The following is an 11,436-nucleotide window of genomic DNA, read 5'->3' on the forward strand; positions in this document are numbered from 1 at the left end:
CAATACATTGGCCACCTGATGTGAAGAACTGACTCATTAGAAAAGACCCTGATGCTGGGAAAGATTGAAGGCGAAGGAAGAAGGGGATGACAGAGGATGAGACGGCTGGATGGCATCACTGACTAAATGGACATGAACTTGAGTAAACTCTGGGAGTTGCTGATGGACAGGGAGGCGTGGTGTGATGCAGTCCATTGGGTCACAAAGAGTCAGACATGACTGAGCACTGGACTGACTGATAGAGGAGAAAGGACTTGCTACGTTGGAAGAACAAAACTGCATCTCATCTCCAGTCTTCTCAGTTAGTAAAAAAACTCTCAAAGTGATATGAGACCTGGGGTCAAAAATCAAATGAAGAGTGTGGCTGTAAGAGCCTTCAATTCAGTTCAGTTCAGTTCAATTGCTCAGACGTATCCGACTCTTTGCGACCCCATGAGTCACAGCACGCCAGGCCTCCCTGTTCATCACCAACTCTCGGAGTTCACTCAGATTCACATTCATCGAGTCAGTGATGCCATCCAGCCATCTCATCCTCGGTTGTCCCCTTCTCCTCCTGCCCCCAATCCCTCCCAGCATCAGAGTCTTTTCCAATGAGTCAACTCTTCGCATGAGGTGGCCAAAGTACTGGAGTTTCAGCTTTGGCATCATTCTTTCCAAAGAAATCCCAGGGCTGATCTCCTTCAGAATGGACTGGTTGGATCTCCTTGCAATCCAAGGGACTCTCAAGAGTCTTCTCCAACACCACAGTTCAAAAGCATCAATTCTTCGGTGCTCAGCTTTCTTCACAATCCAACTCTCACATCCATACATGACTACAGGAAAAACCATAGCCTTGACTAGATGGACCTTAGCCGGCAAAGTAATGTCTCTGCTTTTGAATATGCTATCTAGGTTGGTCATAACTTTTCTTTCAAGGAGTAAGCATCTTTTAATTTCATGCCTTCAGTCACCATCTGTAAGAACACTGAAAGTTTTAGGACAGTATCTAATAGGATTAGGTCCTAGACAAGATAAAACAAAGCACAGACAACCGTGGTTCAAAGAGTCAGATGTGGATTGTTCTGCAACATACTGACAAGCCACTTGAAAGTGAAAAAAAAATTGTCTGGGAAAGAGCAGTGGATGTGACATTTGTCATGTGAAGTGATAAAATTTTTGATATGCATATTCCACAGTTCAGTTCAGTGGCTCAGTCGTGTCTGACTCTTTGCAACCCCATGAATCGCAGCATGCCATCCCTCCCTGTTCATCACCATCTCCCGGAGTTCACTAGACTCACGTCCATCGAGTCCGTGATGCCATCCAGCCATCTCATCCTTTGTCTTACCTTTCTCCTTCTGCCCCATTCCCTCCCAGCATCAGAGATTTTTCCAATGAGTCAACTCTTCACATGAGGTGGCCAAAGTACTGGAGTTTCAGCTTTAGCATCATTCTTTCCAAAGAAATCCCAGGGCTGATCTCCTTCAGAATGGACTAGTTGGATATCCTTGTAATCCAAGGGACTCTCAAGAGTCTTCTCCAACACCACAGTTCAAAAGCATCAATTCTTTGGTGCTCAGCCTTCTTCACAGTCCAACTCTCACATCCATACATGACCACAGGAAAAGCCATATCCTTGACTAGACGGGCCTTAGTCAGCAAAGTAATGTCTCTGCTTTTGAATATGCTATCTAGGTTGGTCATAACTTTTCTTCCAAGGAGTAAGCGCCTTTTAATTTCATGGCTGCAGTCACCATCTGCAGTGATTTTGGAGCCCCAAAAAATAAAGTCTGACACTGTTTCCACTGTTTCCCCATCTATTTCCCATGAAGTGATGGAACCGGATGCCATGAGCTTTGTTTTCTGAATGTTGAGCTTTAGGCCAACTTTTTCATTCTCCTCTTTCACTTTCATCAAGAGGCTTTTTAGCTCCTCTTCATTTTCTGCCATAAGGGTGGTGTCATCTGCATATCTGAGGTTATTGATATTTCTTCCGGCAATCTTGATTCCAGCTTGTGTTTCTTCCAGTCCAGTGTTTCTCATGATGTACTCTGCATAGAAGTTAAATAAGGAGGGTGACAACATACAGCCTTGACGTACTCCTTTTCCTATTTGGAACCAGTCTGTTGTTCCATGTCCAGTTCTAAGTGTTGCTTCCTGACCTGCATACAGATTTCTTAAGAGTCAGGTTAGGTGGTCTGGTATTTCCATCTCTTTCAGAATTTTCCACAATTTATTGTGATCCACACAGTCAAAGGATTTGGCATAGTCAATGAAGCAGAAATAGATGTTTTTCTGGAACTCTCTTGCTTTTTCCATGATCCAGTGGATGTTGGCAATTTGATCTATGGTTCCTCTACCTTTTCTAAAACCAGCTTGAACATCTGGAAGTTCTCGGTTCATGTATTGCTGAAATCTGGCTTGGAGAATTTTGAGCATTACTTTATTGGTGTGGGAGATGAGTGCAATTGTGTGGTAGTTTGAGCATTCTTTGGCATTTCCTTTCTTTGGAATTGGAATGAAAACTGACTTTTTCCAGTCCTATGGCCACTGCTGAGTTTTCCAAATTTGCTTGCATATTGAGTGCAGCACTTTCACAGCATCATCTTTCAGGATTTGAAACAGCTCAATTAGAATTCCATCACCTCCACTAGCTTTGTTCGTAGTGATGCTTTCTAAGGCCCACTTGACTTCACAATGCAAGATGTCTGGTTCTGATTAGTGAACACATCATCATGACTGCCTGGGTAGTGTAAATCTTTTTTGTACAGTTCTTCCGTGTATTCTTGCCACCTCTTCTTAATATCTTCTGCTTCTGTTAGGTCCATACCATTTCTGTCCTTTATCGAGCCCATCTTTGCATGAAATGTTCCCTTGGTATCTCTAATTTTCTTGAAGAGACCTCTAGTCTTTCCCATTCTGTTCTCCTCTATTTCTTTGCATTGATCACTGAAGAAGGATTTCTTATCTCTTCTTGCTATTCTTTGGAACTCTACATTTAGATGCCTATATCTTTCCTTTTCTCCTTTGCTTTTTACCTCTCTTCTCTTCAGTTATTTGTAAGGCCTCCCCAGACAGCCATTTTGCTTTCTTGCATTTCTTTTCCATGGGGATGGTCTTGATCCCTGTCTCCTGTACAATGTCATGAACCTCATTCCATAGTTCATCAGGCTCTATCTATCAGATCTAGGCCCTTAAATCTATTTCTCACTTTCACTGTATAATCATAAGGGATTTGGATTTAGGTCATACCTGAATGGCCTAGCGGTTTTCCCTACTTTCTTCAATTTGAGTCTGAATTTGGTAATAAGGAGTTCATGATCTGAGCCACAGTCAGCTCCTGGTCTTGTTTTTGTTGACTGTATAGAGCTTCTCCATCTTTGGCAGCAAAGAATATAATCAGTCTGATTTTGGTGTTGACCATCTGGTGATGTCCATGTGTAGAGTCTTCTCTTGTGTTGTTGGAAGAGTGTGTTTGCTATGACCAGTGCATTTTCTTGGCAAAACTCTATTAGTCTTTGCTCTGCTTCATTCCGCATTCCAAGGCCAAATGTGCCTGTTACTCCAGGTGTTTCTTGACTTCTTACTTTTGCATTCCAGTCCCCTATAATGAAAAGGACATCTGTTTCGGGTGTCAGTTCTAAAAGGTCTTGTAGGTCTTCATAAAACCGTTCAACTTCAGCTTCTTCAGCATTACTGGTTGGGGCATAGACTTGGATAACTGTGATATTGAATGGTTTGCCTTGGAGATGAACAGAGATCATTCTGTCGTTTTTGAGATTGCATCCAAGTACTGCATTTCAGACTCTTCTGTTGACCATGATGGCTGCTCCATTTCTTCTGAGGGATTCCTGCCTGCAGTAGTAGATATAATGGTCCTCTGAGTTAAATTCACCCATTCTGGTCCATTTTAGTTCGCTGATTCCTAGAATGTCAACGTTTTCCCTTGCCATCTCTTGTTTGACCACTTCCAATTTGCCTTGATTCATGGACCTGACATTCCAGGTTCCTATGCAATATTGATCTTTACAGCATCGGATTTTGCTTCTATCACCAGTCACATCCACAACTGGGTATTGTTTTTGCTTTCACTCCATCCCTTCATTTTTCCTGGAGTTATTTCTCCACTGATCTCCACTAACATATTGGGCACCTAGTGACCTGGGGAGTTCCTCTTTTGGTATCTTATCAATTTGCCTTTTCCTACTGTTCATGGGGTTCTCAATGCAAGAATAGCTCTACTATATCTTTTAATACTTCTACTCTTTCTAAAAGAAATCAGGCATACATTTTGTTGTCATCTCATATACTTGCTTAATTGATTAATTTCATTTTGAAAGTAAAGTTGTTCAGATAATAAAAGAATTTTCTGTTTAAAAATATTAATCTATTACTTTGGCTTCAATCATGACCCAGAGAATAGGAGATGGCTAAGATATTTAAATATAGTTGAAGACACCTTTCCTTCATTTATTCCTTCAATTACGTATAAATTTGTTCTTGATCAGTTTCCTTTATGAAAAATAAACCTGATTTTTCTATAGAATAATATGACATAAATCTGACATAAGTGCACTGTATATACTTTTTACTATGTATATAATTAAATTTGATTTAGTAAGTAAGCACATTTTGGTTGAACAATTATGATAGAATTGTATGTCTGCATAGAAAGGAGTTGTATTTTATTATTTAATAAGCACCAATTTATTGCCCACGAATGAAACTTGAGCTAAAAATTACAACATAAAAATTTTATATACATTCTACATGTTTTAATTGTGGCTAAGTACATATTATGCATAAATTCTAAAAACTGATCTCCCATACTTCTTCCAAGGTAATACTTGAGAGTTCAGTCAGAGACACACTATTTAGGAATATAAATTGTAAGTGAACATAAAATTTACATCAGGGTTAAACTACCATCTACTTTATACATACAAATATATATTCTTGTTTGCATATGCTCAAATTAATTCAAAATAAAATTACCTAACTTTCAAAAGCTACTCAATTTATATAACAAAGATACATGAAGCTTCTATTTATCTAAATACAAATAAAATTTATCTAGGAATAAAAATTCTATGTAACTTTTTAATGGAACAAAACAGAACTTTTATTAAGTGCACTTGAACATTTTTTGTGTGTATCTTGAAAATAATCTTCATAAAATGAGAAAGTAGAGGCTTGACTATGTCAAATTATAGAAGTAACATTAACGGTATATAGTTGGAGAAATGTGGACCTTAGTTTGTGGATATCAATTAGTAAAGTAACAAAGGAATTATTGGTGTAGGGTAGCTCAACATTCTATTTTTAGATTTATTAAAAGTAATACTCATATCCTACTCTTAGATCACAGCTTTGTCATGGTGAAGGGGCTTGTGTTACCCAATGAAGACAACTGTATATAATACAGTGGGCAAGAATCCATTGGGAGAAATGGAATATCCCTCATAGTCAACAAAAGAGTCTGAAATGCAGTACTTGGGCGCAATCTCAAAAGATATGTTAAAATCTCTAATGATCTCTTCAAGAAAATTGGAGATATCAAGGGAACAATTCATGCTGGGATGGAAATTTTCATAAATGAAAATGGTAAGGACCTAACAGAAGCAGAAGAGATTAAGAAGACATGGCAAGAATGCACAGGAGAACTACACAAAAAGATCTTAATGACCTGGATAATCACGATGGTGTGGTCACTCACCTAGACCTGTGAAGTCAACTGGGCCTTAGGAAGCAGTACTAAGATCAAGTGGAGGTGATGGAATTACAGCTGAGCAACTTAAAATCCTAAAAGGTGATGCTGTTAAAGTGCTGCACTCAAAATGTCAGCAAATTTGGAAAACTCAACAGTGGCCACAGCACTGGAATAAGTCAGTTTTCATTCCATCCCAAAGAAAGGCAGTGTCAAAGAATATTCAAACTACTATATAACTGGGCTCGTTTCACATGCTAGCAAGCTTATGTTCAAAATTCTTCAAGCTAGGCTTCAGCAGTACATGAACCAAGAACTTTATGTACAAGCTGGATTTAGAAAAGGCAGAGGAAGCAGAGATCAAATTGCCAACATTCATTGAATCATGAATAAAGCAGGAGAGTTCAGGAAAAAAACATCTACTTCTACTTCATTGACTATGCTAAAGCTTTTGACTGTGGATCACAACAAACTGTGGAAAATTCTAACAGAGATGGAGTACCAGAGCACCACACCTGTCTCATGAGAAACATGTATGCAGGTCAAGAAGCAAATGTTAGAGCTGGACATAATGAACAACAGTTGGGAAAGGAGTACCTCAAAGCTGTATATAGTTACCCTGTTTATTTAATTTATATGCAGAGTACATCATGTGAAATGCTGGGCTGGATGAATCACAAACTAGAATAAGGTTGCTGGAAGAAATATTAACAACCGTAGACATGCAAATGATACCACTCTAAGAGCAGAAAGTGAAGAGGAACTACAGGACCTCTTGAGAATACAAGAATAGAGTGAAAAAGCTAATTTTAAACTTAATGTTAAAAAAACTAAGATCATAACATCCAGTTCCATCATTTCTTTTTTTATTTTTTAATATAAATTTATGTATTTTAATTGGAGGCTAATTACTTTAAAATATTGTATTGGTTTTGCCATACATCAACATGAATCCACCACGGGTGTACACGTGTTCCCCATCCTAAACCCCCTTCCCACCTCCCTCCCCATACCATCACTTCTTGGTAAATAGAAGGGGGGGGAATTGAATCAATGATAGGTTTCATTTTTTTGGTTTCCAAAATCACTGTGGAAGGTGACTGTAGCCATGAAATTAAAAGACCTTTGCTCCTTGGAAGGAAAACCATGATAAACCTACAGGTGCAGTAAGAAGCAGAAACATCACTTTGCCAACAATGGTCCATATAATCACAGCTACGTTTTTGTCCAGTATGGATGTGAGTTGGACCATAAAAAAGGCTGAACACTGAAATATTGATGCTTTTGAGCTATGCTGCTGGGGACCACTATTGAGAGTCCCTTAAACTGCAAGGAGATCAAACCAGACAATCCTAAAGGAAATCAACCCTGAATGAATATTCATTGGAAGGACTGTTGCTAAGGCTGAAGCTCCAGTAATTTGGCCACCTGATGAAAAGTGATGAATTACTGGAAATGACTCTGATGCTGAGAAACACTGAAGGCAAAAGGAAAAGAGGGAAGCAGAAGATGAAATGGTTTGATGGCATCATCGACCCAATAGGCCAGAATCTGAGCAAATTTGCAGATAATGAAGGATAGCAGAGCTTGCATGCTGCAGTCCATGGGGTCCCAAAGAGTCGGACACAACCTAGCAACTAAACAACAATAGCAACAACTATGGTCATAAGCATTGTAAATATATGTTAGAAAATTACACTTATCCACATAATTTACATTATCTATTTAGAAAATAGTTTACATATATTTCCACAAATTAATTTACAAATATGGAAATTTTCCTAAAAGGGAAAAATATAGACACATTTTTTATAAGAAATTTAGATATCAAGAAAGGAGGCATTGGGGAGAGAAATGGTGTTGTGTTTCTTCTCTGTCGGTTATTAAAAACGCTGAAATGTGTTAGCTTATGGACATAAATAATCACTCTGATAAGTGTTTATGCTACACCATAATATACATGGTGTAGCATAAACAGAATTTCCCTGTTTTATTATTCCTAAATTATTGAAAAGTGAAAGTGAAAGTTGCTCAGTCATGTCCGACTCTTTGAGACACCATGGACTGTGGCTCATCCAGCTCCTCTGTCCAAGGGATTCCCCAAGCAAGAAAACTGGAGTGTGTTGACATGCCCTTCTCCAGGTGATCTTCTCGACCCACGGATTGAACCTGGGTCCCCTGCATTGCAGGCATATTCTTTACCTTGTGAATTATTAGTACATTTTTTAATATTTCCAGATCTTATATGGAGAAAAGACAACAAAAATTGTGAAAGTGAGCTTTTTTTTTTTTTAAGCATGTCAGTTACATTAGGAATGATCCACTTTTGACCATTTCTCACATTTGGTGAATAATTTGGTTCTTATTCCCTTGGAATTTGTCAGAGAACATCTAAGATATTTGAACATACAATAAGAGTTTTCACATTTGAACTTGATGAATTCTCGGCCCTCAAAAATTTTTTCTATACTGGTAGTCCCATTAAATAATAGAGAAGTAACAATTATGTGTAACTATTATGTAACTATTATAGTACATAATAATACAGCTTAAGAGCTGGCTTCTACTTCAACATTCCAGAATTACTTAGCCAAAGCTCAACATCTGTTGTTGCTATTCAGCTGCTCAGTCGTGTCTGACTCTGCAACCCCATGGATTGCAACACAACGGGCTTCCCTGTCCTTCACTCTCTCCCAGAGTTTGCTCAAACTCATGTCCTTTGAGTCGATGATGTCATGCAACCATCGCATCTTCTGCAGGCCCTTTCTCTTTTTGCCTTCAATCTTTCCAACATCAGGGTCTTTTCCAATGAATTGTCTCTTCACAACAGGTTGTCAAAGTATTGGAGCTTCAGCTTTAGCAAAAGTTCTTCCAAAGAATATTGAGGGTTGATTTCCTTTTGGATTGACTGGCTTGACCTCCTTGCTGTTCAAGGGGCTCTCAAGAGTTTTCTCCAGCACTACAGTTTGAAAGCATCTATTCTTCAGTGCTCAGATCTCTTTATGGACCAACTCTCACATCCATACAAGACTACTGGAAAAAATCATAATTATGACTATATGGACCTTTGTGGGGAAAGTGATGTCTCTGCTTTTCAATATGCTGTCTAGCTTTTCTTCCAAGGAGCAAGCATCTTTTAATTATTTCATGGCTGCCATCACTGTCAACAGTGATTTTGGAGCCAGGAAAATAAAGTCTGTGACTGTTTCCATTTTTTCCCCTCATATTTGTCATGAAGTGATGGGAGCAGATGTCATGATCTTAGTTTTTTGAATGTTGAATTTTAAGCCAGCTTTTTCACTCTCCTGTTTCACCTTCATCAAGAAACCCTTTATTTCCTTTTTAGCTTCTGCCATAAGGGTGGTGTCATCTGTATATCTAAGGTTATTGATATTTCTCCTGGCAATCTTGATTTCAACTTGTATTTTATCCAGCCTGACATTTCACATGATGTACTCTGCATGCAAGTTAAACAAGCAGGGTGACAATATGCAGCCTTGACATACCTCTCCCAATTTTAAACTAGCCTGTTGTTCCATGTCTGGTTCTGTATCTTTTTGACCTACACACAGGTTTCTCAGGAGACAGGAAAGGTGGTCTGGTATTCCCATCTCTTCCTGAGTTTTCCACAGTTTGCTGTGATCCACACAGTCAACATCTGTGTTTGGATTAAAATAGACATCTTAGCATATAATATGTAAATAACTTCAACTATGACTTTCTGTCCAGCCTCCATATCTTGATCAACATTTCCTTCCCTCCACTCTTTATAACTAAGTCTACCTTTCTGTGCTTGGAACAAATGGTTACTTGTAGTTATTCTTGAATCTCCTGCAGTATGTTAAGTCGACAAAATAAACCTTTTGATTTTTTAATTTATTCCCAAAGCAGTCACTGCTGATAGCTTATATCACTTCCATCAGGTCCTCTCATGCTATTTTTTAAAATCTGATTCTTAAATTTAATAACTTGTACTTTTCCTTGTGATTTGCCCTTAAATCTCTTCTCCATATAATTTTCTAGTATATCACTAAATTGTAAGTGGTATCATGTTACAGCTCCACTCAATACCTTCTAATAATTTTGAATGTCACTCAAAGTAAATTCTGAATCCCTTTTCACATCTTTAAGGAATTTTATGAGCTAGAAATTGATATCCATCTAGGCTCCCTCACTCACTACACTTCAAACACTGACTTCTCTGTAATCTCACAAGTTCAAAAAGCCTGCTTCATATCTTTGAGTATTTTCAACTGCTCTCCTCTCACATACAATGTACTCTATTAGATAAGCACATGCTATCTCCCACATTTATGTCAGAATCTACTCAGTGTCACATTACTGCAGAAGTATGTTGACTACCAGATATAAAGGAGCAGTATTTTTATTATCATACTGATTATCCTTGTCCAAATTTAAAGTACTAATCACTAATACAACATATGTATGAATTCGCTTACCATTTGACTTTTCTCACCTAGAATGTAAGCATCAATGGATCATAAGTTTGTCAATAAGAGGGTTTTATCTATAACAGAACCTCACATATTTTAGTTGAATAAAGTAAATTTGGGGATATAAAGATGAATGCTATACACTCCCTGTTGTCAACATGACCACATGAAATTTAGAAATTACTTTTCCTCTGTTACTTCCTCATTGATCATCTGACTAACTGAGCCAGCCAATGTACAAAACACAAGTACAGAAATAACTACAATTCACTCAATAATTTAATGTCTCTTAAAGAAATGCTTGTTGCTATGTGCCATGCAAAGCAGCAAATATTGTATTACTCAAAGATAATCTAAAGATACACTTCTTAGATAATTTGTATCCATTCATAAATGCTAGATAAGTTGTGATAGAGTAGAAGCTTTCTATTCAGGGAAGCAATTACTATTTACCCTTAGGGTAGATGACAAGATTTTAAGAAAAAAAAGCAATTTTAAAGGTACTTTAAATATTAGTACTTTCAATGAGACAGAGTGGTTCAAATACAAATAAGTGTCTATGTTCCTTTAATTTCATCATAAAGAAGAAAAAATTAGGCATACGTATATAAAAATAAGACAAATGGAGATCAGAAAAAAAGGAACAAAAGAGAAGATAGATAAAGGAATAATAGCTTTCTTAATAAAATGATGTAAACAAAAAGCTAATTATTGAGTGGAGGTAGTAGGCCCGGCTACAGAACAGCTACAAGAAGAAAGACAACATTTACCAACAAAAAAAAAAAGTATGTGTGCAACTGAAATCCAAACAGAAAAATTGACCATTCTTCTCTATTGAACTGATTAACTAATTAACATTCTATTAAGTTAATTAAATTTGAAGACAGTAGGCATATTTGTTGGTTAAAGTATTGAATTAAAATATATGAATCTGATGACATTTTACACAGTTGATAGTGAAATCTCAGTTCGTAAAACAGCTCAAATGTAAGAATGTGGTCACCAGGCTTCTATATTTACTGGAAGAATGTATTAAGGCTTTCTCTTTGGGGAAAACCAACAAGCTCAAGGGAAAAGAACTACAGTTATTCTCAGTGAATAATGTGCCAATGAAAGAATTGAATCAGCTCATAGTGACATTCACTAGAGGTTTATCAACTACAAATAGTTAATGATTTGTGTTATAGTAAGTATATCATTCTTAAATATAAGAAGAGTATCAAAAGTCATCTGACTTTTGAGGAAATCCTCCATGATAAAAGGAAAAAGTCAAACAAACAAACAAAATAACCCAGG

The sequence above is a fragment of the Oryx dammah genome, unplaced genomic scaffold, assembly GCF_014754425.2.
Source record: "Oryx dammah isolate SB20612 unplaced genomic scaffold, SCBI_Odam_1.1 HiC_scaffold_24, whole genome shotgun sequence".
NCBI classification, from domain to species: domain Eukaryota; kingdom Metazoa; phylum Chordata; class Mammalia; order Artiodactyla; family Bovidae; genus Oryx; species Oryx dammah.